We start from the raw sequence: 26,279 nt of genomic DNA, 5'->3' as shown, positions 1-26,279 counted from the left end.
CTAATTAAACTAAAGAGCTTCTGCACAGCAAAAGAAACTACCATCAGAGTGAACAGGCAACCTACAGAATGGGAGAAAATTTTTGCAATCTACTCATCTGACAAAGGGCTAATATCCAGAACCTACAAAGAACTCAAACAAATTTACAAGAAAAAAACAAACAACCCCATCAAAAAGTGGGCAAAAGATATGAACAGACATTTCTCAAAAGAAGACATTCATACAGCCAACAGACACATGAAAAAATGCTCATCATCACTGGCCATCAGAGAAATCCAAATCAAAACCACAATGAGATACCATCTCACACCAGTTAGAATGGCGATCATTAAAAAGTCAGGAAACAACAGGTGCTGGAGAGGATGTAGAGAAATAGGAACACTTTTACACTGTTGGTGGGATTGTAAACTAGTTCAACCATTATGGAAAACAGTATGGTGATTCCTCAAGGATCTAGAACTAGATGTCCCATATGACCCAGCCATCCCGTTACTGGGTATATACCCAAAGGATTATAAATCATGCTGCTATAAAGACACATGCACACGTATGTTTATTACGGCACTATTCACAATAGCAAAGACTTGGAATCAATCCAAATGTCCATCAGTGACAGACTGGATTAAGAAAATGTGGCACATATACACCATGGAATACTATGCATCTATAAAAAAGGATGAGTTTGTGTCCTTTGTAGGGACATGGATGCAGCTGGAAACCATCATTCTTAGCAAATTATCGCAAGAACAGAAAACCAAACACCGCATGTTCTCACTCATAGGTGGGAACTGAACAATGAGATCACTTGGACTCAGGAAGGGGGACATCACACACCAGGGCCTATCATGGGGAGGGGGGAGGGGGGAGGGATTGCATTGGGAGTTATACCGGATGTAAATGACGAGTTGATGGGTGCTGACGAGTTGATGGGTGCAGCACACCAACATGGCACAAATATACATATGTAACAAACCTGCACATTATGCACATGTACCCTAGAACTTAAAGTATAATAATAATAAATAAATAAACAAACAAATAAATAAATAAATAAAAGAGTCTAGTTTTCTTCTTCTGCATATGAATATCCAGTTATCCCAGCACCATTTATTGAAGGGACTCTTTCCCCAATCTGTGTCCTTCATGCCTTTGTTGAAAATGAGTTGAATGTAAATGTGCAGACTTATTTCTGGGTTATCTATGTTGTTCTTTTGGTTTATGTGTCTGCTTTTATGCCAGTACCATGCTATTTTGCTTACTTTTAGTATTAGATTTTTAGTATAATTTAAAGTCAGGTAATATGATGCCTCCAAATTTTCTTTTCCCCCACTCAGAATTGCTTTCCCGATTTAAGTTCTTTTTTGCGTCCATATGAATTTTCAGATTATTTTTTCTATTTCTGTGATGAGTGTCATTGGTATTTTGATAGGGATTGCATTGAATATGTAAACCACTTTAGAAAGTATGAACATTTAAAACTATTGGTTCTTTTGATCCATGAACATAAAATATTTTTAAATTTTTGTGTGCTTTAATTTCTTTTATCAGTGTTTTCATTGTAAAGCTCTTTTGCTACTTTGGTATGTTTACTTTTAGGTATTTTATTTCATTTGTAGCTATCATTAATGGGATTATTTTCTTGGTTTCATTTTCAGATTGTTTGCTATTGGCATAAAGGAAAACTACTGATTTTTGTATGTTTATTTTGTATCCTGTAGCTTTAGTACATTTATTTTCTAATGGTTTTTCAGTGGAGTCTTCAGGTTTTTCTAAATATAAGATCATGTTTCCTGCAAACAAGAGTAATTTGAATTCTTCGTTTCCAATTTGGATGACTTTATTTCTTTCTCTTGTTTAATTGTTCTAGCTAGGACTTCCAGTTCTGTGTTGAATAAAAGTGGTAAAGTGAGCATCCTTGCCTTGTTCCAGATCTTAAAAGAAAGGCTTTCAGTTTTTCCTTATTCATTATGATACTAATTTTATTGGATATGGCCTTTACTGTGTTGAGGTATGTTTCTTCTGTACTAAACATGTTGTAAGTTTTTATCATGAAGCGATGTTGAATTTTATCAAATGCTTTTTAAGCATTTATTGAAATGATTATGTGGTTTGTCCTTCATTCTGTTCATGTGATGTATCACATCTATTGATTTCCATGTGTTGAGCCATCCTTGCATCCCAGGGATAAATCCCACTTGGTCATAATGAATGATCTTTTTAATGTGTTGTTGAATTCAGTTTGCTAGTACTTTGTTGAGGATTTTTGCATCTCTGTTAGTCAGAGATATTGACCTGTAGTTTTCTGTTTTTGTCATTCTTTTTTTCTGGTTTTGGTTATGAGGGTAATACTGATCTCATTGAATGAGTTTGGAAGTACTGCCTTCTTATTTTTTTTTCGAATGATTTGAGTAGGATTGATATTACTTCTTTAAATGTTTGATAGAGTTTAGCAGTGAAGCCATCAGGTCCTGGGATTTTTTTGATAGGAGACTTGTTGTTATTCCTTTTATGTTATTACTTGTAACTGATTGATTTGGGTTTTCTATTTCTTTATGGCTTAATCTTGGTAGATTGTATGTGTCTAGGATTTTATCCATTTCTTCTAGGTATTTGGCATGTGTTATTAATAATAATCTGTAATTATCTTTTGAATTTATGTGGCATCAGTTGTAATGTCTCCTTTTTCATCTCTGATTTTATTTATTTGGGTCTTCTCTCTCCTTTACTCTTAGTGTGTCTGGCTAAGGGTTTGTTACTTTTGTTTATCTTTTCAAAAGGCCATATCTTTATTTTGTTGATGCTTTGTATTTGTTTAATCTCAATTTCATTTATTTCTACTCTGATCTCTATTATTTCTTTTGTTCTATTAATTTTATGTTTGATTTGTTCTTACTTTTCTAGTTCTTTAAGATACATTGTTAGGTATGTTATTTGAAGTTTTTCTACTTTTTTTGATGTAGGCATTTATTTCTATAAACTTTCCTCTCAGCACTACTTTTGCAATATCCTATAAGTTTTGATGTATTGTGTTTCTATTTTCATTTGTTTAAATTTTTTTTTTTTATTTTCTTCTAAATTTCTTCATTGACCCAGTGGTCATTCGTAAGTATATTGCTTAATCTCCGTGTGTTTGTATACTTTCCAAAGTTCCTCTTGTTATTGATTTCTAATCATATCAAGCATTTATGACCATAATGGTGGTCAAAATTGTGGTCAGAAATACTTGATATTATTTCTATTTTTTTCGTTGTTGTTGAAACTTGTTTTATGATTGAACATAGGTCTATTCTGGAGAATGTTCCTTGTGCTGATGAGAATAATGTGTATTCTGCAGCTGTTGGATAAAAAGTTCTGTAAATGTCTGTTAGGTCAATTTGGTCTATAGTGCAGGTTAAGTCTGATGTTTGTTTGTTTGTTTTCTGTCTAGGTAATCTGTCCAATACTGAAAGTGGGGTGTTAAAATTCCCAACTACTATTGTATTGGGCTCTAGCTCTTTAGTGATATTTGCTTTATATCTCTGGGTGCTCCATCATTGGGTACATATATATTTATAATTATTATAGCCTGTCACTGAATTGACTTCTTTATCATTATATAATGACCTTCTTTGTCTCTTTTTATACTTTTTGTCTTGAAATCTATTTTGTAAGTACAGCTATTCTTGATCTTTTTTGAGTTTCATTTACATGGAATATCTTTTCCCATCCCTTGAAATAAGTTTTATTTTAAAAATAATTTGCTAATTGTGGTGTGTTTATCTAATATTAGCTTTTTATTTAAAACTGCAATAATCAATTAGGCCAGTTTTATATTTAACAATGTTAATTGTTACTCTTTATGGAAAATCATCTTCTTGATAATTTTAAAGTTCTTGGCTGACTTCTTGTCAGATCTGATTAAACTGTCATTATTTTTATCTTGTACAGTGGCCAAAAGAGCCCTCATGCTAGGAATAGAACTGCCAGCTCTCCTACTTTTAATTGTTTTCTGTGCTTGTATTGTTAGTGTTATTGTCAAACTGTGATTTTTCTACAGTAATCTTTTCCAGGCTCTGATTCCTTTTTTAAGTTTTGTTTCATTGAACTAGATAATATAAATCACAGAGTTGCTTAATTGGCATATGTTGACTCTATATCAATATGTTACACACAAAAATGCACACATAGAAGTATGTCTCCCAACTCTGAGGTGGCAGATTCCTCTTTTTCCTCAGGAACTCATGTAATGTAGATGACTTGTGACCTTAGAACTCATGAAATATGAGATGATATATCCATCGATCTATATCAAACATTGATAAGCTTAATTATGTTTATGGGTAAAATAGTAGAAATAACTACCGTTTCTAGAATTATAGCAGACTAAACTATTCAAAAAGCCTTTCACTGCAAATCAGTTTCAACTCTAAATGAACATACTTTTAAATGTATTGATCAACTCACTGGAAAATAAAAGAAATCTCTAAGAATCTCACCACACCAATAAGTTTAAATCTAGGAAAAATATTTAGAGAATGTGGACAATAACAATATATTTTTTCATTAATACCAGAGAGAGTTTATTGCAAACTTATTCTTATTAAAAGAACTTCTTCTAAAGTATGTATATAATAAAAAGGACAATGATCCTAAAAAATCTGAAGTAAAAAATAATAACATGCAAAGATTTTGGTATGTAATAAATACAGACAAATATTATATAAAAAGTAATAATTTTTAATATGTGAGATTAAAATTACCAAGAAAGCAAGAGAGAACAAAGATATTAGACAATAATGTAAAGTCATTTGGAACAGCAGTTAAAGTTATTTAAAAATTAAAAAGTTAATTAAAAATATTCTAAGGTTTTGAATGTATTTAACAGGAGAGATAATCAAGGGGCTCTTTTTACATTAGGAATATAAGCTAAATTTTCAAAAATACTCCCCAAAACATATTACTACTAATTTTAATGTAATATAAAAATCAATGCAGTAAATATAAAAGAATGAAGAAATGAGAAAAAGGTAGAATAAAAAGATAGAATAGACAGAAAACATAAAATGAGAAAGAAAAATACAAATGTATTAATAAATACAATAAATGTAAATAAACTAAATACTGAACTCACTGATTAAAATACTGATATTTCCAGATTGCATGAAATGCCAACATTCAGCAATAGTTATTTTCAAAAGACTCATCAAAACCTATATATACTTGATGGAATAGTCTCAAATATATAAGGCAAAACAATATAAGTATAAAGATAAAATCTTTATACAATATAAGTATAAAACAATATAAGTATAAAGTACAAATCACCATTATAAGGGCATATTTAAACACCTCTTGCATTATGTGATATTTCATCTGAGCAACACAACATGCTTTTTCAGAGAACTTAGAAAGAACTCTACACTCAACAATTATAGAATATCCATTCTTCAGCAAGCACCATAACAACTATATAGAGAGATTTCAAAGGTACACATTCTATGGGTACAAGATAAATTAAGTTAGAAGTTAAAAGACCTTTCAAATGGCTAGGAAAAAGAAACATATATCATGAGTCATAGAAACAATTCATACTAGAAATTCGAGACACTTATAACTGGATAATAACAAAAATACTTGGTTCCATTTGTCTGTTCAAGTCCTCTGAGGAGATACCAATGAAGAATTAAATGTACAAGGATACATTGGGGAAATGTCTTTGAAGGATAAAGAGGGAGAGAACAGGAATAACCTGAGGGAAACTTCAGACTATGATATGGAACTGACGTCTGTGAAAAGAAAAACTAAAATGGAAGGAGGATTGGGGTGGAAGGTATTCAGACAGTTGTGCAATTCTGAGAAAGCCTCAGTCATGCTGATGGGAGTCCCCTCTCTACTAAAAGTACAAAAATTAGCCAGGCGTGGTGGTGGGTGCCTGTAATCCCAGATACTCAGGAGGCTGAGGCAGGAGAATCACTTGAACCTGAGAGGTGGAGGTTGCAGTGAGCCAAGATGGCACCACTGCACTCCAGCCTGGGTGACAAGAGTGAAACGCTGTCTCAAAGAAACAAACAAAAAGGAACATAATGGAGAGTAGAAGAATGGTTACCAGGCTGTCCTAACAGCTTTCTACATCTAGCCAAAATGAACCTGGTACTCTTGCTATGCTCGGTCACTGTCGAGAGCAGCCTAGGAAAGTGTGGCCTTAGTGAATGCCGCAGTGGGTCAGAGAGTGGAGTGGTTAGAGGTTGTCAGTCAACCTTGTACCCACAGCACATCCTTTTGATGGTATTCTGAGCAGCATGCCCCCATGGCTACTATGATACAAAATATCAACTTTTTGGAATAGTTAAATGATATTTTGAAGTATGGCAGTTAGTACTTAAAATAAAAGCTTACATTAATGTTTTGTGTTCTTCAAGATTGTAGAACAAAAGTCAATACAATAAACCTAAAGAAAATAGAAACAAGGAAACAATGAAGATGAAAGCATAATCTATAAACTAAAAAAGTATATATATATATATATATACTTTTATATATATATATATAAAACATGAAAACTAATTTATTAGAAACTTTAGTAAAATATGCAAACCATTGGAAAAATGGATCAAGGAAAAGAAGGAATAAATACTAAGCATAAAAAAGGAATATAATGGGCCAGGCGTGGTGACTCACGCCTGTAATTCCAGCACTTTGGGAGGCTGAGGCAGGTGGATCACCTGAGGTCAGGAGTTCGAGACCAGCCTGGTCAACATGGCAAAACCCCATCTCTACTAAAAGTACAAAAATTAGCCAGGCATGGTGGTGGGCGCCTGTAATTCTAGCTACTCAGGAGACTGAGGCAGGAGAATCACTTGAACCTGGGCGGCGAAGGTTGCAGTGAGCTGAGATCGCACCACTGCACTCCAGCCTGAGTGACAAGAGTGAGACTCCGTCCCAAACAAACAAACAACAAAAAGGAACGTAATGGAGAGTAGAAGGATGGTTACCAGAGGCTAGGAAGGATAGTTGGGGGATAGGGGACATGATTAATGGGTACAAAAAGTAGTTAGAAAGAATGAACAAGACTTTGGTTTTGATAGCACAACAGGGTGATAACAGTCAATGATAACTTAATTGTACATTTTAAAATAGCTAAAAGAATATAATTGGATTAGGTTGTAACAAAAAGGATAAATGCTCAAGGGTATGGATACCCCAGTGCTCCATGATGTGACTATTATGCATCGCATGCTTGTATCAAAACAGCTCATGAACCCCATAAATACATGCACCTACTATGTACTCACAAAATTAGAAAGTAAAATTTAAAAAAGGAACATAATTGTGGTTACTGTAAAGATTTAAAATGACAAAAACAAACAAACAAACAAACAAAAGAATGAGCTTATGTCTTTTAAAAGTGTTGAATTTGGCTATTTTTAAAAAAGTTTGTGTCTTGCAGCATGAAGTTGCATTTTTAAGAAATACAATGAGCCTGGGCAACACAGGGAGACCCCGTATCTACACAAAATTAAAAATTAGCCAGACATGGTGGCACATGCCTGTGGTCTCAGTTATTCAGGAGGGTGAGGTAGGAGGATCATTTGAGCCCAGGAGGTTGAGGCTATGGTGAGCTGTGATTGTGCCACTGTACTGCATCCTGGGTGACAGATTGAGACCCTGTCTGTAAAAAAATAAAGAAGAAAAGAAATACAACGAATCTATTAGGTTGGTGCAAAAGTAATTGAAGTTTTTGCCATTAAAAGTAATTGCAAAAACCACAATTATGTTTGTACTAGCCTAATATAGATTTTTCAGGAAATGATCTAAAGTTTTTTAACAGTTTTTGTTTTGTCTACTGATATTTCTAACTTCATGCTTATCAAGTGAAAGGAAGGAAGCACCAAGATTTGATCTCTAGCAGTTTTGCTCTTGGATGGCTGGTGGTGGGTAAGTGGAATTTCTTCTGGCTTCATCTGCTTCAGAGTACCGATGGGGTCTCATCAATTCATACGGGAGTTTTCATTTGTTCATACAGGATTTCATACTAAATGCCATGTCAAGTACTCTGGAAATCCTGATGGGGTGAATCAAATGTACTGAGAAATGAGTCCAACCATTTTGGGCATTATGCCATTACTGCTGGCACTCATTTATTCCTGGCCACTGCAATAAATTCCTGGAAAACAGTTTCTAAGGGCTCCAGTGGGTGGTAATGCCTTTCAACCAGAATTCACTGGGCTTCTTTCCAGTCTTTTGGGCACTACTGCCTCTCTGTTGGTACACTGCTATCTTCTGATGGGTGTTTTCCATGTTTCCCTGATTATTGTCACTGCTTTAAAGGATCTTCATAATCCTAAAACCACCCCATGATTGATAGCAAGGTACAATGTGAATCTATTTATGATACACCACCTGAAGCCTCCTAGGATAGCTGTTTTTACTCCTAATGCTGCATAGTGTTGTTAGTTAAGAAATTGCATCGTTTTATTTATAGTCTCTTTGCTTTTCATAGAACTCAACTATAATCTTTGAAATCTGGGCTAGGAAACAAAACTGGATAACAGAAATCATGCTTTGTTCTTCTCTGCACTGAGGAACAATGTACATTACTTCTACATTGATGCGTTCTTACCAGATCAAAGTCATCATGTCTGGGTGGTTCTTTTTCAACTCAAGATGGTTTTCTCTCTCAAGATGCTCATTTGTTCTTATAAAAACAGACTTTTGTTGAACCGATCACATCAGTTCTCTAGATATAATCAAGTATATTTGAATCCCACTTAGATTTCTTCTTTCTTTATTTTTCTTCCTTACATACTTCCTATCTTCTTCTTTTTATCTTCTCTCTATCATCCAATGTATTTCACACATGTATAAGAAATCATCACATACTAAAATAAAAGAGGAACTCAACACTGAAGATAATTGAGAAGAAAATAAAAACTTTAATTTTCAAGAATTTTTTAAAATATACAATTTTAAGGCAGCATATAAAAAAGATAATTAGATAGAATGCAAATAAGGAAAACATAAATTCATTCAGCTGACATTTAATTCCTCCAGCCTTTACTGAGGAATCTACTTTAGCTCATGTGCTCAATGAAAAATAAAAATTCAATTTGAATGGAAGTAAATCCAACATAAATCAGTCAAAAAGAGGCCATTTGGGGCGTAGGAAGAAAGCACATTTCCACATTTGAAAGGTCAGAGATGTGATTGAAAGATTGAAAGGCCTAGTTTGTAATTGTCACCCACCACCTTCCCAGACCTAACCCAAATTCACAGTGTCACCAAGTCAGAAGAGAGAAATGCAAGTGGAAACAAAGTACACCTGAGTTTCCTGCCCTGTCTCCTAGGAGAGAAGATAACCCACTTTAAGGTTATAGCAATGTCCTTACGAAATAGCAGATTCTTTTAAGCATGCAGGAATGATCCTCAGAGTGCCATCAGAAATGTTGCCATAACCTTAGATTTTGTTAGTATTTTTCCTGGAAAGGTACTGAGTACTATTGTCATTTAACAATGCAAGTAGAGGGAAAATGAGAAATTACTAATATCATTATAACATCAGTGACTTTCTTACTGTCTCATGTTTCTTCTTTATTCACCAATTCTAGTTTTCTATCTAATTTATTGGACATCATGTTTAATATTTACTATGTAGATCATACTGTTTAATTCTTTTTGAGGAATTATAGGTGAATATGGTGGGTATAGATAAGATAGAATAAGATAGAATAAGATAGAATAATTTCTATCTTCAGGATCTCAGAATCCAAAAGAAGAAAATTTTTATTTATTTCTTTAGCAAATATTAATTAGAAGCAGTGATATAATGGACACAAACTAATCATGAAGAGGATGATTCATGTGAAATATTATTAATTCTTATAGGGATGATGGACATTCATGTTGAAAGTAGAATTAGGCCCAGTCTTTGAAAGCAGTGAACATTTTCAGTAAGTGAGTTTTGGGGGATAGAAAAGAGCACGGACAGTCTGAAAGCAAATAGCTTTAGAAAAACACAGATAAGGGAAGTATTAGGATTGTGTATAGCTTGGGAAAGTAGAACCTTCAGGGTTTGGGAGGGTCGGCTGATGGATAAGACAGAGGAGGTAAATTGGGAATAACTTGTGGAAGACAATTGCACCCTGAGGAGTTGGAACTTTAGATGTACAGTAGAGAAACTGAAAGTTTTATATCAAAGCTATAGAAATAACTTTTTTCTAGAGAGAATAAATTTGTGCTTTGATGAATTGGAAAGACTAGGAACTAATAATATTGCTCAGTTATTAGCCCCTTCTAATAGTTAAGGCAATCATTGGCTGCCCAATCTACTTTTTACTATTATTCCTTAATTGACTAAGGTCTAAGTCTGAGAACAAAAGGTCCACTTTTTCAATCAACCTATAGTTGGGAAAAGCCACCTCCTAGCTGTCCTCACTGAATACTGGACAGGCTCCCATCAATATTCCACCACCTTCCTGCCAGACACAATGAGAAGAGTAAGAGCTATGTACATAGAAGTCATCAGGCTTGTGAACTGAATAGTAGTTTGCTGGTTTTTCCACTTTCCTTAAAGGGTATAGGTGCTTGTTATAGAATGAAGCCACGTAAGGAAAATGCCCAAGGAAATAAAGTGAGTGGTATCTGAACAAAGAAACTGGCATCTCATTCTGTAGTTGGAAGCATTATAAAAGATGAACAACTTGAAAAACAAATACGAAAACTTAAATAAATGAAATTACTAGAAAAATATAACACACCAAAAAATGACTCAAGAAAAATGAGAATATCCAATAACTCTAATTAGTATAGAAGTTAAATCAGTATTTAAAATTTTCCTACCAAGAGAACACCACATCTGACTGATTTTTAGGTGAGTTCTACCAAACACTTAGGGATATGATCATATACATAAAAATTCTTCTAGAAAATATAAAGTGACAAAACATTTTCTACCTCATTTTATATAAGCATATATGTATATAAATTACAAATATGTTATATACAACATATATAACACATATATTTAAATATATCACATATATACACAGTAGTACCTCATTTTTCATAGGGTTTGGTTCCAGGACCTCCTGCGGGCACCAAAATCCACAGATGCTTAAGTCCATTATATAAAATGGTATAGTACTTGCATATTACATATGCACATCCTTTTGTATACTTTAAATGTATTTCTAGATTACTTATAATCCTGAATACAGTATAAATGCTATGCAAACAATTGTTACACTGTATTATTCAGGGAATAGTGAGAAGAAGACTAGCCTGTACATGTTCAGTAGAGATGTAAGTCTTATTTTTTCAAATATTTTAAATTTGCAGTTGGTTGAATCCATGCATGTGGAACCTACAGCGAGGAGGGCCAACTAAGCACAGTATAAACTTTAGTACCCAAACCAGGCAAGGACCAGTGTAGAAAAATACAGAGTTACCTAATTCATGAATATAGATGTTCAAATCCCATCATGAGTACACATCCAAATGTATGAATCTCATATGCATAAGCAAAAAGTTAACTTAGAAATTTTACACAGCAAAATATAATTTTTGAAGGTTCAAGCACAAAAGTGAACAACACTTTACTTGTAAGTGCATGCATTCATTCATGAAAACATTTACAATTGTGGACATCTCTGTGAGGAAGGGAGGGAAATGCAATCTTTGAGGGCATCTGGCAGAGATTCAGCATTCTGAGCAACGTTCTCTGTCTTAAGCTCATTGGTGACTATTTCAAATTATTTTTGCAGCATCAAATAATTTTAGGGCTGAAAGGACATTTGCAATAAACAAGCCTGGGTTTCTGTTTTACTCATGAACAAACTAGGCTCAGAATGAGTAAATTCTTTACATATGATCACACAAAATCATCTGAGTCTCTTGCTAATGTTTTTTCTATTACAAAACACTGATAGAAACTGAATGAGTCTTCTGTTCGGATTTTTATTCTGTCCATTTAAGCTGTCATTAGGCATGATCCTTATGATAAACATTAAATAACAATATCCATTACTTTGCATTAGTATTTTAATATTTGTTTTAATCATTTATTTTAATACGATATCAGAAATTATTTTTCAATGAACTCTAAATAGCTATCATTTATTAAGTGTTCCCTATGTGTTTACAACTGTGATAAGTTCTTTATGTATTATCAACTAATTTGATGTGTGGTTTTATTAAATTTAGAGTCAAACTTTATTCTTGGGGAGAACATTTCCCTAATGGTATTATGATCTGCAGTAATATAGGGATTTAATTTGCAGAAAACCTTAGGGGTTTCAGTAAGGTTTTCTAGAGGAATATGATGGGAAGTCAGCTGGGTGAGAAATGCAATTGAAGTTGGCAGAGGAATAGGTGAGGCAGCAGGGTCGGGGTGGGAGCGGGATGGCGGTTATATAGGAAATTTGTACTCTGCAAGTAGAAAGAAAATAGATTACCGGAATCCTAGGTGTAATACTGAAACAACAGGTAAATCTGTAGACCCTGAACACACAATGCAGGCTAAGCTGGGGGAAATAGTTTCAATCTTTGAGGTTCTCGGTATGGAATGTTCTACTTAGTTCCCCATCCCCAAGCTCAATGTCAATCCACAGAATAACATTTCTGAAATAGAAATTAAAATGAGTTATAATTCTTCTCTGTGTCTGTGAGTTTTACATGCACAGAGGAGTGATGAGCATAAAATATGAAATTGAAGCCACAGAAAACAATGAACATGTAACATCAGAGGTAGATAATTCCAGTGACAGAAGCCTGAGGGACACCATCATGTAAAAGAACAGAGGAAGCACAACCTGCAACTGAAACAGAAAGAACAACCACAGAGTTGGGGGGCGGGGGGGAAGAACTGAAGAATATGGATTTATAAACTCCGAAGGGAGATGAAAGACTTCAAGACGATTGGGTAAAGTTAGCAGGGTCCAATATTGCTGAGAGTTTAGGGAAGTTAAAGGTTGAGAAGTACATGCTAAACTTTGTGACAATGAGGTCACGCCACTGGTTTCTTTGTTGTTGGGAATAAATGGATAATAAAATGTAAAAAAAAAAAAAAAAAAAAAAAAAGACTGACAAATGAGGAAGAGGAGATAGCTGGGGTGCACAATAGTTTCAAGATGTTTGGTTCTGAACAGATAACAAAGATAGGATGGTAATTAGAAACAGATACTGGAGGAAGGGTTTCCCTTAGGATGAGTTTGAGTAGATCATGTTAAATACTTACAGAAGTGAAGTAGATACAGGGAAAGAATGGGAGTAATTAATGGAATGAAAGCACAGAGACTGTGGGAAGAGACAGAACCAGAAAAGAAGTGAGGAGAGTAATGATACGAGGAGGACTGTTTCTAACTTTGGTGGCAGAAAGGGAGGATAAGAAAATCCTTTTTTGATAGATTTTATTTTCTCTGTGAAGAAGAAAGCAATGTTGTCTGCTGTGAATGTGAAGGGAAAAGGTGGGAGGCTGAGGAACAGTGGCTCTAACCAGTGGGTCTTACCTTTGTCTGCATTTTGGAATCACCTGGAGGGTTGTCAAACATATCAGGTTGTACTTCAAACAAAATGATCATAATCTCTGAGGGTGGGACTCAGACATAAGTACTTTTAGTAATTCCCAGGTCATAATTATGTGCTACAAAGCCTGCAAACACCACCTTAAACCCTGGCTGCTCATTAGAATCATCTGGGAGACCTTTAAAAGTTAGTGATGCCTGGATCCTATCATGAGAGGATCTGATTTTATTGTTTTTGTATGAGGCCTCAGTTATTAGGATTATTAAAAAGCATCCCAGGATTCTAACATGTAAACCACGGTTGAGAACCCCTGAGTATAAATGGTAGTCAGTCAGTGATGAAGACTCAACAGAGGTTGAAATGTCAGGTGTGTAATAACAGATGCTTGCACAAATGTGTGATGCACCCATGGCACTCAGCAGTCCTGGTATAGAACTGGAAAAGATGGACAGTTGCATTCGTCTGAGCCCAGGGTTGTGTTAGCTGCTACGCTCTGTCTTGGAAGGAAAATGGATAAAAGATACTTGCAGATATTGATAAATAGAGGGGTGTTAATGATGAATTATAAAGTTTAAGTTGAATAGAAAATAGAGGTAAAGAGATGAGGGGTCAGTAAGGAAGAAGTAAAGAGACTGAGGCAGAAGCTTCCTACGAGGTTGATGAACAAATATAGAGCAAGCAACTGCATGAAAAACCTGGTAATATTTGTGGAGGAAAGTGTAAAACTGATTTAATTTAAAAAATTTTCTTTGTTGTTATTGGCATCCTTGACATAGGCTAATACTAATGCCAGTAGTCAAACACAAATGAGTGAACAGTTGAGTATTAGAAATGATCTTTAAACAAAGTAATGTGCTATTTTGGAATAATATAGTATTGCCACAGAGCCTTGCATTTCTGGGTGTAGATTGGAAGTGTTGACTCATATTTGGTATTGGCAGTTAGAAATGGAAGTCAAGATAGATGTCTGATTATGATGCTGTTTCAAGAGGTTGGTGTTCTTTTATAAGCTCTCAGAAACATCCAGGGATTTAGATCTCTCTGGGAGAGATCTCCATGTGACTTTATAAAAGACATTTAGCTGAACCATACATCTTCACTGTCTACCCTGAAACCAACCTTTCTTTTTATAAGCTGCCTCCACCATGCCTGGCTCTTGGGGATACATTACTTTCTTGTTTACACTTCAGCTCAAATAATGGCACTATTTTCTTCAAAGTTTAACAAAACAGACAAAACTTTCAATTAATAAATGCAAGAAAAATTTCAGAAAATACAAAAGTAAAAAATATTGATGCTTCTGAAGTCCAAGTTTCTGATTACACAATAAGTTAATTCTGAAACTTCAAAGATATTTATTGGGCTTGATTACCTTCCTACTCCTTCCAGGTCTTACATGGTACATTTAACTTTATTTTCCACTACGTGGAGAAGTTTCTAGGGAATGTGTATTCTATTGAAGCAAGTCTTAAAGCATTTGATATACCACTATTCTCTTCAAGTTTCAACACCTTGTAGAGTCAATGGCAGGACTATAGTGAGAGGTATTCAATTTCAGGGTAGATCCAGAAACCAGGAAGTGTTTTTATCCCTTATAGATCAGCTGGATATATTTGCTAAATAATGATTTTAACTTAAATATATTAAAAATAACAGCTATTATTTATTGTGCATGACTACATCACACACAGCTCTAGGTACTTAACATGCATCATGTAATCCTTATAGCAACCCTTTATTTTAAAGATGAGGACACTGAAGTGAATAAGTTGCCCATGATCCTACAGAGTACAATGTTGAATTTTATTTTTTACTTGAAAACTGAAATATCTTTTGGTTAAGAAGGCTAAGTAATCCAGGCTGATGACTTTCTCTTTAAGCCTACCATAGGAGATACTACAATATGAAGAGAAGATTGGAATTCTTAATACTAACAGAAAAACCATCAAGAAATCCTGTAGAGATGGAATGTGGTTTCATACAACTGAGGGATTTTAAAGCAGTCTAGAATGGAAGAAGGTCAGGCATCATAGATTAAGACAGATTGGACCAGTGCTTTCTAGATAGGTACTTTATTCTCTCCCCCATATTTCTCTGAGGAATTTCCCTGTCCCATCATCACTGCAAAGCAGACAAAACATCATCAGTGCAGTGTCAGCCCCAAAAGATGAATTGTATTAGGCTAGCATTGGTGTTCAGCTGAAGTTGGAAGTAAAACAAAATTGCAGGTGGATACCATTATTCCCTGGTTATCCTTTTCTCCCAAGGAACCCCACCACACTCAGTAGATTAGTAGACTGCAAAATACACGTTGAAAAGCAGCATTTGGGGAAGAGGTACAAAGATGTATGTGGAGAGGCAGGGTAACCTGGATGTGATGGTACAGAAATGGGAACATTAGAATCCCGATTAGAACGTTAGAGGTTCTCTACCCTGAGACACATTTCTTTTGATATAAATTTGTCCACTCTTAAACTCACTAACAGGAGCAAAACCTATGGCTTGGGCCTTCAAATAATCCCTAAAATAATAATAAAAAATTAGTCAAAATTGCTGGCACCTCCAAAGAAATTTTAATTCATGAGAGAGAAATGTTAAGATATTTTAAGAATGCAATAATATAACCAAATAAAACAATCAATTGGCCAGAGAGTATATGAATTTCAACTAAGCTCAATATATATTCTTAAATGTATAAAAGAGATTACTAAAAATACTAAGCAAGAACAAGTAGTTAGAGAAGGAATTAAGTGTAGATGCTATAATTTAAAAATATAATTGCTGAAATAAAGAACTCAATCAAATGGGGTTAATGACAGAATAAGTGTGTATAACTGAGAAAGGAATTGTAAACTGGAAGTCAAGTGGCTATTAGAGAAGAAAATAGGAAAAGTCAAAAGAAAAGTATAAAATAGGAGATAATTAAAACGTAGACGTTAAAATAAGGTTAAAGAGAGGAAATACCAAAACATGTAGAAATACAAGGAGGAAAAAGAAATAATGGAAAAAAGTTTGAAGAAATATAACTAAGGATTGGAAGAAGTTATAGATAACCTATAATTAGTTTAATAAATTGAAATTAAAATAAATGTAAAATAAACATAAAAATGGGTTAAACAATTTAGGAATAACCAATAGAAGAATAAAACTGAATCATATAATATTATAATCAATAAAAATATCTTCCCAATATAAGAAGAAAAATAAATAAGGTATGACAAATATATTAAATAATATAGTGTAATTTTAATATAACAGTAACAGTAACAGTAATTGTAATAAATTTTATTTCAAAATATAAATACTCTGAGATGAAAGTTTTTAAAAATTACAATACAAATAAATACTCTCGAGGTAGAAAATTATAAAGAAATTATGAAAAAAAACAGAGAAAATGAACCAAAACAATAATGGAGTAACAATTTCAATATTAGGCCAAAGGTAATTCAAGTCAAACATAACAGAAAAAAGTTACATTCTGGGATAAAAAATAAATCTAGGGAAAGAGCAATATAAGTCTATAGGATTTATAAAAAAATAACAAATATAAGGAGAATTATAATAAAAGGAAAGAAAATTTAAAAAAAGATGAAACTAAATTTTGTTTTTTGAAAAACATAAGCAGTACCTGCATGTACTACCTGGAGGCCTGAGGGTTGGCCTGCCACTGCTACTGCCCCTACTGATGTCCTGCATGCTACCCAGGGACTAGAGGACTCACTTACCTTCTGGGCCCACCACTACCATTGCTGGCACCTAAGCAAGTTGCTGGGGGGCTCAGGGACCTATCCACCCAAACCCCCACCCCATTGGCATTTTTGTACATCACCCAAGATCTGATAACAAGCATGCCTAGCTTGCTGCCACCATCACTGGTACCTGAGGACCAGCCTGCCTGGTGTCCCATTCCTCAGCAAAGCTTCACCACAGTCTCCATTAACAACCACAGGCTAAGCCACTGAGGAACTCACCAATACCACTGATGCTTCTTATAGCCAAAGAAATCATATGGAGACTACACTACTGTGCCCACCGAGCATCAGAACACAGGTACTCTACCCAGCCAACACTATAGATATATCTAGAGGGAAAGCCTTTTCCTTCAAAAACCAAATTGTAAAATTGGAAGAAGTATCTGTTACACAGATGCACAGATATCAATATAAAAACACAAGAAACATGAGAAAGCTAGGAAACATGGCACCTCCAAAGGAACACAATAATTATTCAGTAATACATCCCAAAGAAAATAAAATCTGTTAAATGTGAGAAAAATATTCAAAGGAACAATATTAAAGTCAGTGAGATACAAAGGAATACAGATAAAAATAGAAATAAATCAGGAAAACAGTTCAGAATCTGAACGAGAAATTTAACAAAGTCATAGATATAGTAAAATATAACTAAACAAATTCTAGAACTGAACAACTCAATGAAAAAAATAAAAATACAACAAAGAACTTTAACAATAGGCTAGATCGAGCAAAGAAATAATTTTTTGTACTTGAAGATAGGTCTTCTGAAATAACCCAGTCAGTTAATAAAAAAGAGAAAAGTCTATATGACATATGGGATATTATAGAGCAAACAAATATTTGAATTTGTGGTGTCCCATAAGACAAAGAGAAAATTAAAGGAATCTGAAAGCTATTTAATGAAAAAATAGCTTAAAATTACCCAATTCTGGCAAACGATATAGACATCCAAATACAGAAAGCTTAATCTCCCTAGTAGATTCAACCCAAAATGGTCTTCTCAAAGCATATTATAGTCAAACTATGAAAAGTCAAAGACATAATCCTAAAAACAGCCAGAGAAAAGCATCAAGTCGCATATAAGGGCATCGTCATCTGACTAACAGCTATTTTCTCAACAGAAACCTTATAGGAGGGAAGAGAATGGGGGTGAGACAATTAAAGTGTTGAAAACAAAAGCAAATGAACAAAATACAAATAACAATAACAAAATACAAACTGTAAGGCAAGAATACTATAGACAGCAAAGACATGCTTCAAAAAATGAGACAGAAATCAAGTCTTTCCCAAACAAGCAAAAACTGAGGAAGTTTATTTCCAGTAGACCTGTCATGGTCTAGTGGTGATACAGCATTTCCTACCAGAAGTGCTTGAGGGAATCATATATCTGCAAGTGCAAGAATGATCTCCACAATCATGAAAACACATGAAAGTATAATACTCACTGGGAGAGCAGACAAATGAGAAAGAGAAAGGAGTCAAACATTAACACTACTGAAAAAAAAAATACCCAATAATAAAAAATAAAAGAAGGAAAAGGGGACAAAGCATATGAAAATCAACCAGAAAAAAAGTGTAATAAAATGACAGGAATAAGTCCTCACCTGTAATGATAATCCTGAGTGGAAACAGTTTAAATTCCCTACTTAAAAATATAAACTGGCCGAATGAATAAAAACAAATATGACTCAATTATCTGCTGCCTACAAGAAACTCACTTCACCTGTAAAGACACATATAGACTAAAAATAAAGGGATAAAGACGATATTCCATACAAATGGGATCGAAAAGTCAGCAGGAGTATCTAGCTATAGTTACATAAGCTAAAATAGACTTAAAGTCAAAACCAGTAAAAATGCACAAAGAATGCCATTATATAATAATGTCAGTTTGAAAGATGATAAAACAATTTTAAATATATATGTACCTGCCATGGAAGAACCCAGATATATACACCTAATAGTAGATGTAAAGGGAAAGATAGGCTCTCAGCATTATATAGATCATGTAGAAGGAACATCAATACAGAAATATTGGATTTACACTGTACTTTAGGCCAAATGGACCTATCAGACATTTAAACATTTCATCCAACAGCTACAGAATACATGTTCTTCTCACCGGCATATGGACCATTCACAAGGATAGACCATATGCTGGGCCACGAAACAAGTCTCAACAAATTTAAAAAATTGAAATATTATCAAGTATATTCTCAGAACACAATGGAATAAAACTAGAAATTGATAACAGGAACTTTGGACAGTGTACAAATATATGCAAATTAGACAACATGATTCTGAACAACTATCGGTTCAAAAATGAAATAAAGAAGGAAATAAAAAGATTTATTGAAATGAGTGAAAATGGAAAAACACCATTCTAACACTTATGAGATACAGCAAAAGCAGGGTTAAGAGAGAATGTAATACCAAAAAAAATTGCCTACATCAATCAAGTAGAAAGATTTAAAGTAAACAACCTAATTGATGCACCTCAAGGAACTAGAAATGCAAGAAGAAACCAAACCCTTATTAGTAAAGAAATAACAAAGATCAGAGCAGAACTAAATGAAATCATGACTTAAAAGTTACAAAGAATCAATATAATGAAACAGATTTCTTTTTAAAAAAGAAAAAATTAATGAAGCGGTAGCTAGTCCAAGGAAAAAACAAAAAAGAGAGAGAGAAGAACCACATAAAATCAGAACTGAAAAAAAAGAGACATTAGAGGAGATACCACAAAAAATGCAAAGTATAATTAGAGACTATTTGTGAACAACTATACTCTAGCAAATTGGAAAACCTAGAGAAAATGGATACCTTCCCAGACACATACAATCTACCGATTGAACCAGGAAGAAATAGAAAACGTGAACAGACCAATAACAAGTAATAAGATTGAATCAGTAATCAAAAGTCTTCTAACCAAGAAAATTCCAGGACTGAATGGCTTTACTGCTGAATTCTAACCAGTCTTATAAAAATGAAGTAACTAAAACCAATTCTTCTAACATCATTCCAAAAAATTAAAAAGGATGGAACTCTTCCTAATTCATTTTATGAGAACAATATTACCTTAATACTAAAACAAGACAAGGACACAACAAAAAAGGAAAACTACAGGCCAATGTGTCTGATGAAAATAGATGAAAAATCCTTAAAAAATGCCAGTAAATCAAATCTAATAACACATCAAAAAGATAATACACTATGATAAAGTGGGATTTATCTCAGGATACAAGAATGTTTTCAACATGCACAAATCATTAAATGTGATACATCACATCAATGGAATGAAGGATAAAACCCATAGGATAATCTCAATAAACGCAGGAAAAAGCAAATTATGCACAATAAAGTTCATATGTGACAAATCCACCAATAACATCATACTGAATGGGAAAAAGTGGAAAGTTTTTTCTCTAAGAATTGGAATATGACAAGGACTAGAAATGCTAGAACAACCAGGAAGAGAAATAAATAAAAGGCAACCAAATTAGCAAACAAAGTCAAATTATTTCTCTTTGCAGACAAGATAATCTTACGCACATACATATATATGTGTGTGTATGTATAAACCTACACATTTCACCAAAAAGCTCTTATACCTGGAACACAAACAACAAAAAAATGGACAAATGAACAAACACCCCCCCCACAAATGCACAAATAACCTCATTAAAATGTAAGTAAATAATCTGTATATGCATTTTTCAAAAGAAGACAAATGACTAACAGATATATGACAAAATGCTCAACATCACTAATTATCAGTGAAATGCAAATGAAAACTACAATGAGATACTATCTCACTCCAGTTAAAATGGCTGTTATCAAAAAGACAAAAAATAATAAATGCTGGTAAGATGCAGAAAAGGAGAACTCTCACACACTGTTGGTGGGAATGTAAATTAGTATAGCCAACAAAGAAAACATTATGGAGGTTTCTTAAAAAAAAAAAACAAAAATAACACCACTATATGATTCAGCAATCTCATTACTGGGTAGTGATATTTGAACTCCTTTGTCTACTGCAACACTATTCACAATAGCCAAGATACGGAATAAACATAAGTATCCATCAACAGAGGGTTAGATAAAGCATATGTGGCATATATACAAAATTGAATGCTATTCAGACCCACAAAAAACAAAATGTTGTCATTTGCAGCAACAGAGAGGGAACTGAAGACCATCATGTTAAGGGAAATAACCCAGGCGCAGAAAGGCAAATATATATTCTCACTCATGGGTGGGAGCTAAAAAAGGTGATCTCATGGAGGGAGAGAGTTAAATGATGGTTCCCAGAGGGTGGGAAGTGTGGATTACAGGGAGGAAGAGAGGTTGTTCAATCAGTACAAACATACAGTTAGATGGAAGGAAAAAGCTCTATAATTAGCAATCATTTATTGTATATTTAAAAATAACTAGAGAAGAAGATTTGAAATGTTCTTAATACAAGGAAATGATAAATATTTGGGGTAATGGGTATCCTAAATACCCTGATTTTACACATGGTATGCATGTATCCAAAATATCACATTTATTCCAGAAATATGTGTGATTATGACATTAATACAATATTAATTTAAAAACCTTTTTGAGGATCTAGACAAATTCATGTCTAAAATGTCTATGAAAGAATAAGGATCTACTAATAGCTTAGTTAATTTTGAGGAACATTTTAAAGAGAAATTCTTACCCTAGCAGATATGAATACATATTTACAAAGCCATGGTAATTGTTTTAAAAATCACAATATGGTATTGTTGCATAAACAAACAACATTTCATTGGGAGAAGATATTTTAGCATCAGAAACCTACAGGGGATTAATTTATAGAACTCTCCATACCATGAGTGGGGTGCAGGCTCCAGACTGGATCCCAAAGCCTTGTCTAGGTGAGGATTGTAAAGTGTCAAAAGAGGTGAGCTGAGCCTAAAGCTTGCCTGGTCTACTGGTCAAACCTTGACTTGAGAACTGACGTCTGAAACTTATCAAGAAAGAAAGAAGCATACATTTGAATGAAAACTAAAGTTAGTTAATAGAGTAATAATTTGAACACAATAGAAGTATTGTTATATAGTGAAATTGAAGTTCAGAGAGATAAAATTAGTGAGAATAACCAACTTCTAGAAAAACTGATTTTGGGAAAAAAAAATACAAAGAAAAAAGTACAAGGAAAATGACGGCAGAGAGTTAAATGATGGTTACCAGAGGGGTAACCATTAGGAAAATAAAATAAAATTAAGAATTGTAGACCATGAACTTTAGTATAGGAAAGAACTTGGAATTTACAAAATACTAATATAACTATAACATAGTGGGCAGAAATATATAAATTAGACATTTTAACTAGAGATTTTGTACTAGATTCAGAGGAATAGATATGTCATACAAACCAAAAATATTCAATATTTAGAAGATTCAAAAACACAATTAAGCTAAAATACATAGAGAGTGAAAGAGGGAGAGAAGGAGGCTGTAATGAAGTGCCTGACTCCATTTTTGATGTTTGATTGCTGACAGCTTTTAATGACCACATTTTTCCTTTCCTTTTCTGCTCCACATTTGGTCAAGCAGATGAGAAATCCAGGTGTCCCCTTCTTTAGTGCCAGTCAGTGGTAAGTTAAAGCCACATAAGTCTTGGGCAGTATGTATGAGAACTCTCAATTCAGCCCCACTCCTTCACCATAATAAAAGTCACACCAGTCTCCTTTCTCTGCTCTCTCAATCCGGTTTTGGACCTGGTTAGGAGTGTATCCTCCCCGCAAAACCCCATTATGTGAGAAACATTTTATACCCATCGGTGCATGTGTGGTGTCATTAGTTTGACATCTGAACCAAATTTGCGATATGTGTATGGGGGAGGAAGGTCCACACAGTGATGAAGAAAATTTTACAATCAACAAAGAAAAAATTATAGTCTTTTCAAACAAACATATAATATATATAGAAATTATATAGAATATAGAAATTAACCACAAACATGGCCTCAAGATAGTCTCACTGTATTTTTAAAATTCCATATTATTCAGATTATATTGACTTGCTATGATTCAATAAAATTAGAAATCAAGAGTAAAAGAATAACTTAAAACTTTCTCTTTCTCTGGATGTTAATAAACCTACTACTAAATAACCTTTAGATTGAACATTATGATAAAGGGAAAACACTTAGACCTAAATGACCTTGAAAATGCAACCTATCTAATGTGTTGAACTACAGCAGGCATGTTTAGAAAAACAATAATAACATTAAATGTAACAAAGACTGAAAATAAATTTGAAATAATATTACACATGCAGCAATAGGGTAAAAAGGCTGATTCCTTAATGAGACTTTGTGGAAAGGAAATACTCCTGAGCAGTTCCAAACAGGCTTGAGAGAGCAGAGACCAACAAATAACTTAGGAAAAGAGCAGCATAATATGCTCATGAGATATATGGAAAATAAGAATAAACATAAGAATAAATCATAATGAAATAAAGAAAAAAAGATTAATAATAGTAAAATTTGTTTTTTGAAAATATTAATAAGAATGACCATCCTCTGGAAAAACTGATCTTGAAAAAAAGAGAAAAGATGCAAATAACAACAAAAAAGTAGAAACATCATAATTTTAACATGAAATAATAAAGAGAATATGAAAATCTATATCCAATTATATTTGAAAACCTAGATGACTTCAATAAATTTCTGGAGAAAGCCTGTCCTGCAGGCTTTTGCAGGTGCAAAAAGGAAGAAAATATGCATACTATTAAAACTACTAATGAACTGAAACTCAACCAAGCCCTTCCTCCCATCAACAAAAGATTCTACAGGCGAACTGTACCAAGCTTTCAAGGAAAACAGTATTCAATGCTTTTAAAGTTTTTATATAAAACAGAAAAAAAAAGACAAATCTTATTAACTCATGTTATGAGGTTAGCATAAATTTGATTAACAAGTTGGAAAAATAAGAGAAAAAGAAAATTCTAGAGGAATTTGATCAATTCTTTACGTTGTTGCAAAAGTACAAATAAACCATTCATTAACTGGATTCAAATGTGTATTTTAAAAACTGATCAAGATGGGTCCATCTCAAAAAAATAAGGAGATGTGAACATCAGAAAATCTAGTAGTACAATTTACTACATTAATTGACCAAAGGAGAAATAATTTTTGATTATCAGAATTAATAAAGAAAAACTTTAATAAAGATCAATTCAGATTTATTACAAAATCTCCTAAACATAGAAAACAAAGTTGCTGGATATAAGGCCAGTTTACAGAAATGAAGTTAATTCATCTGTATTACAGCTTACTAGAATATAAAATAGAAAGTAAGAGACCAATCACAGTAAAAACGAAACTATAAAATTGTAGGAGTTAATCTAATGAAGAATGTGCAACATCTTTATAAAGAAACAAAAGTCTATTAAATTATATTAAGGAATACCTAAGTAAATGGTCAAAATACTGACCCGTGTTCATGGATGGTATGATTAATAATATAAGTACGTCGATTTTGCTAAAGTAGCATATAAATTCAATGCAACTGCAATCAAAATTGCAAACATTTTTAAACAAGATATTGAAACATTGATTTTTATGTGTTTGAAAAAATAGGATCTTAAAAATTCTGGATTTTTAAAAAATAAATTAAAGCCTCCCGAATTCTAACATATACTACCAAGTCAGAGTTCTAGTATAAAAGCCCAATGGAAGCAAAATGAAAGGTCAGAACAGATCTGGTGTATCCTGGAATTTGGTTTATAACTGGAGCAATGCCTCAAATGAATGAAGATAAGACAGGCCTAAACGTGAAGAGTAAACTCAAAAGCCAAAACAAAACTTAATCTGAGACATGACTATAGCTCTGAAGATAGCAAGAGCTTCAAAAACAAGGGCAGAACATTAATGAGTAAATCAAGAGATTTAACTACATCACCACTAAAGATTTCTGCTCAAGAAAGGATAAATAGACAAAGTTGACTTGATGGTGAGAAATGGAAAAAGATATTTACAATGTAAAAAAACCCCACAAAAGATTAATATCTAAAATATACAACGAATGTCAACAGAAAGAAGACAGGAAAACCAACTGAAAAGTGAAAAACTCACAGAGGGAAACTCTGGATGAATTATAAGAACAAGACATGATGCTTTGAAACGGAGTCTCTGAATCATTTAACTCAACCGTTTCATGAGATCATCACCCCTCTTTCCACAAAACGTAGAGTGTGCTTAAAAATCAAATGCTTATGTACAAATACAGTAAAATACAGGAGAAGGCTAAATTTTTGCTTGGAAGTAACTGCTCCTGAAAGATTAACCATTTCAGCAAATATGCACTTAGCACCTACTATAGGCTTGGCAAATTTTGTGTGCTGGGGATAAAATTCCACTCTTGTGGCATTTATATTTTAGTTAGAGAAAGTGCTCTAAGATTCATTTTGATAGATATTGGTTTTATCTCAAATATCTACAGAAGTACTTTACACACAGTCGAATATTAAATAAATACTATTGACTGAATAATACATGATTAATGACGCCCTGACCTCCTACTAAAATGTAATTCTTGGTGGCCCTAGTTGAGTTAGATCCTTTAGTAAAAACTTCAGCAGGTTAGTACCTTTCTCCCATTCTTGCCTCTATGCTTCCCATGCTTTAGTTCAATGTCTAATTCCACAGAAATGTCTCACAAGGCAGCTATATGGTATAATGATTTATTTAGTTTCACATCCTATCTCTGTTACCTACTATGTGTGTTTTGTCAGGTTAAATATTCTGATGCTCACTTTTCCCATCAGTAGAAAAGGGGTAATGACACTTGCCTCAGAGGGTGGCCATACAGTTTAAGAGTGATTAAACACACACACACACACACACACACACACACACACACACACACACAGAGCTTGGCATGGTTCCCGGCATGGAAGGCACACTCTATAAATGGTAGCTATTATCAACAATTATATCTCATTAAATGACATTACTAATGAGTGAATCACAATGAAGAAAACAGCAAAGTA

The sequence above is a fragment of the Macaca mulatta genome, chromosome 5, assembly GCF_049350105.2.
Source record: "Macaca mulatta isolate MMU2019108-1 chromosome 5, T2T-MMU8v2.0, whole genome shotgun sequence".
NCBI classification, from domain to species: domain Eukaryota; kingdom Metazoa; phylum Chordata; class Mammalia; order Primates; family Cercopithecidae; genus Macaca; species Macaca mulatta.
Note: the sequence above shows the minus strand (reverse complement) of the source record.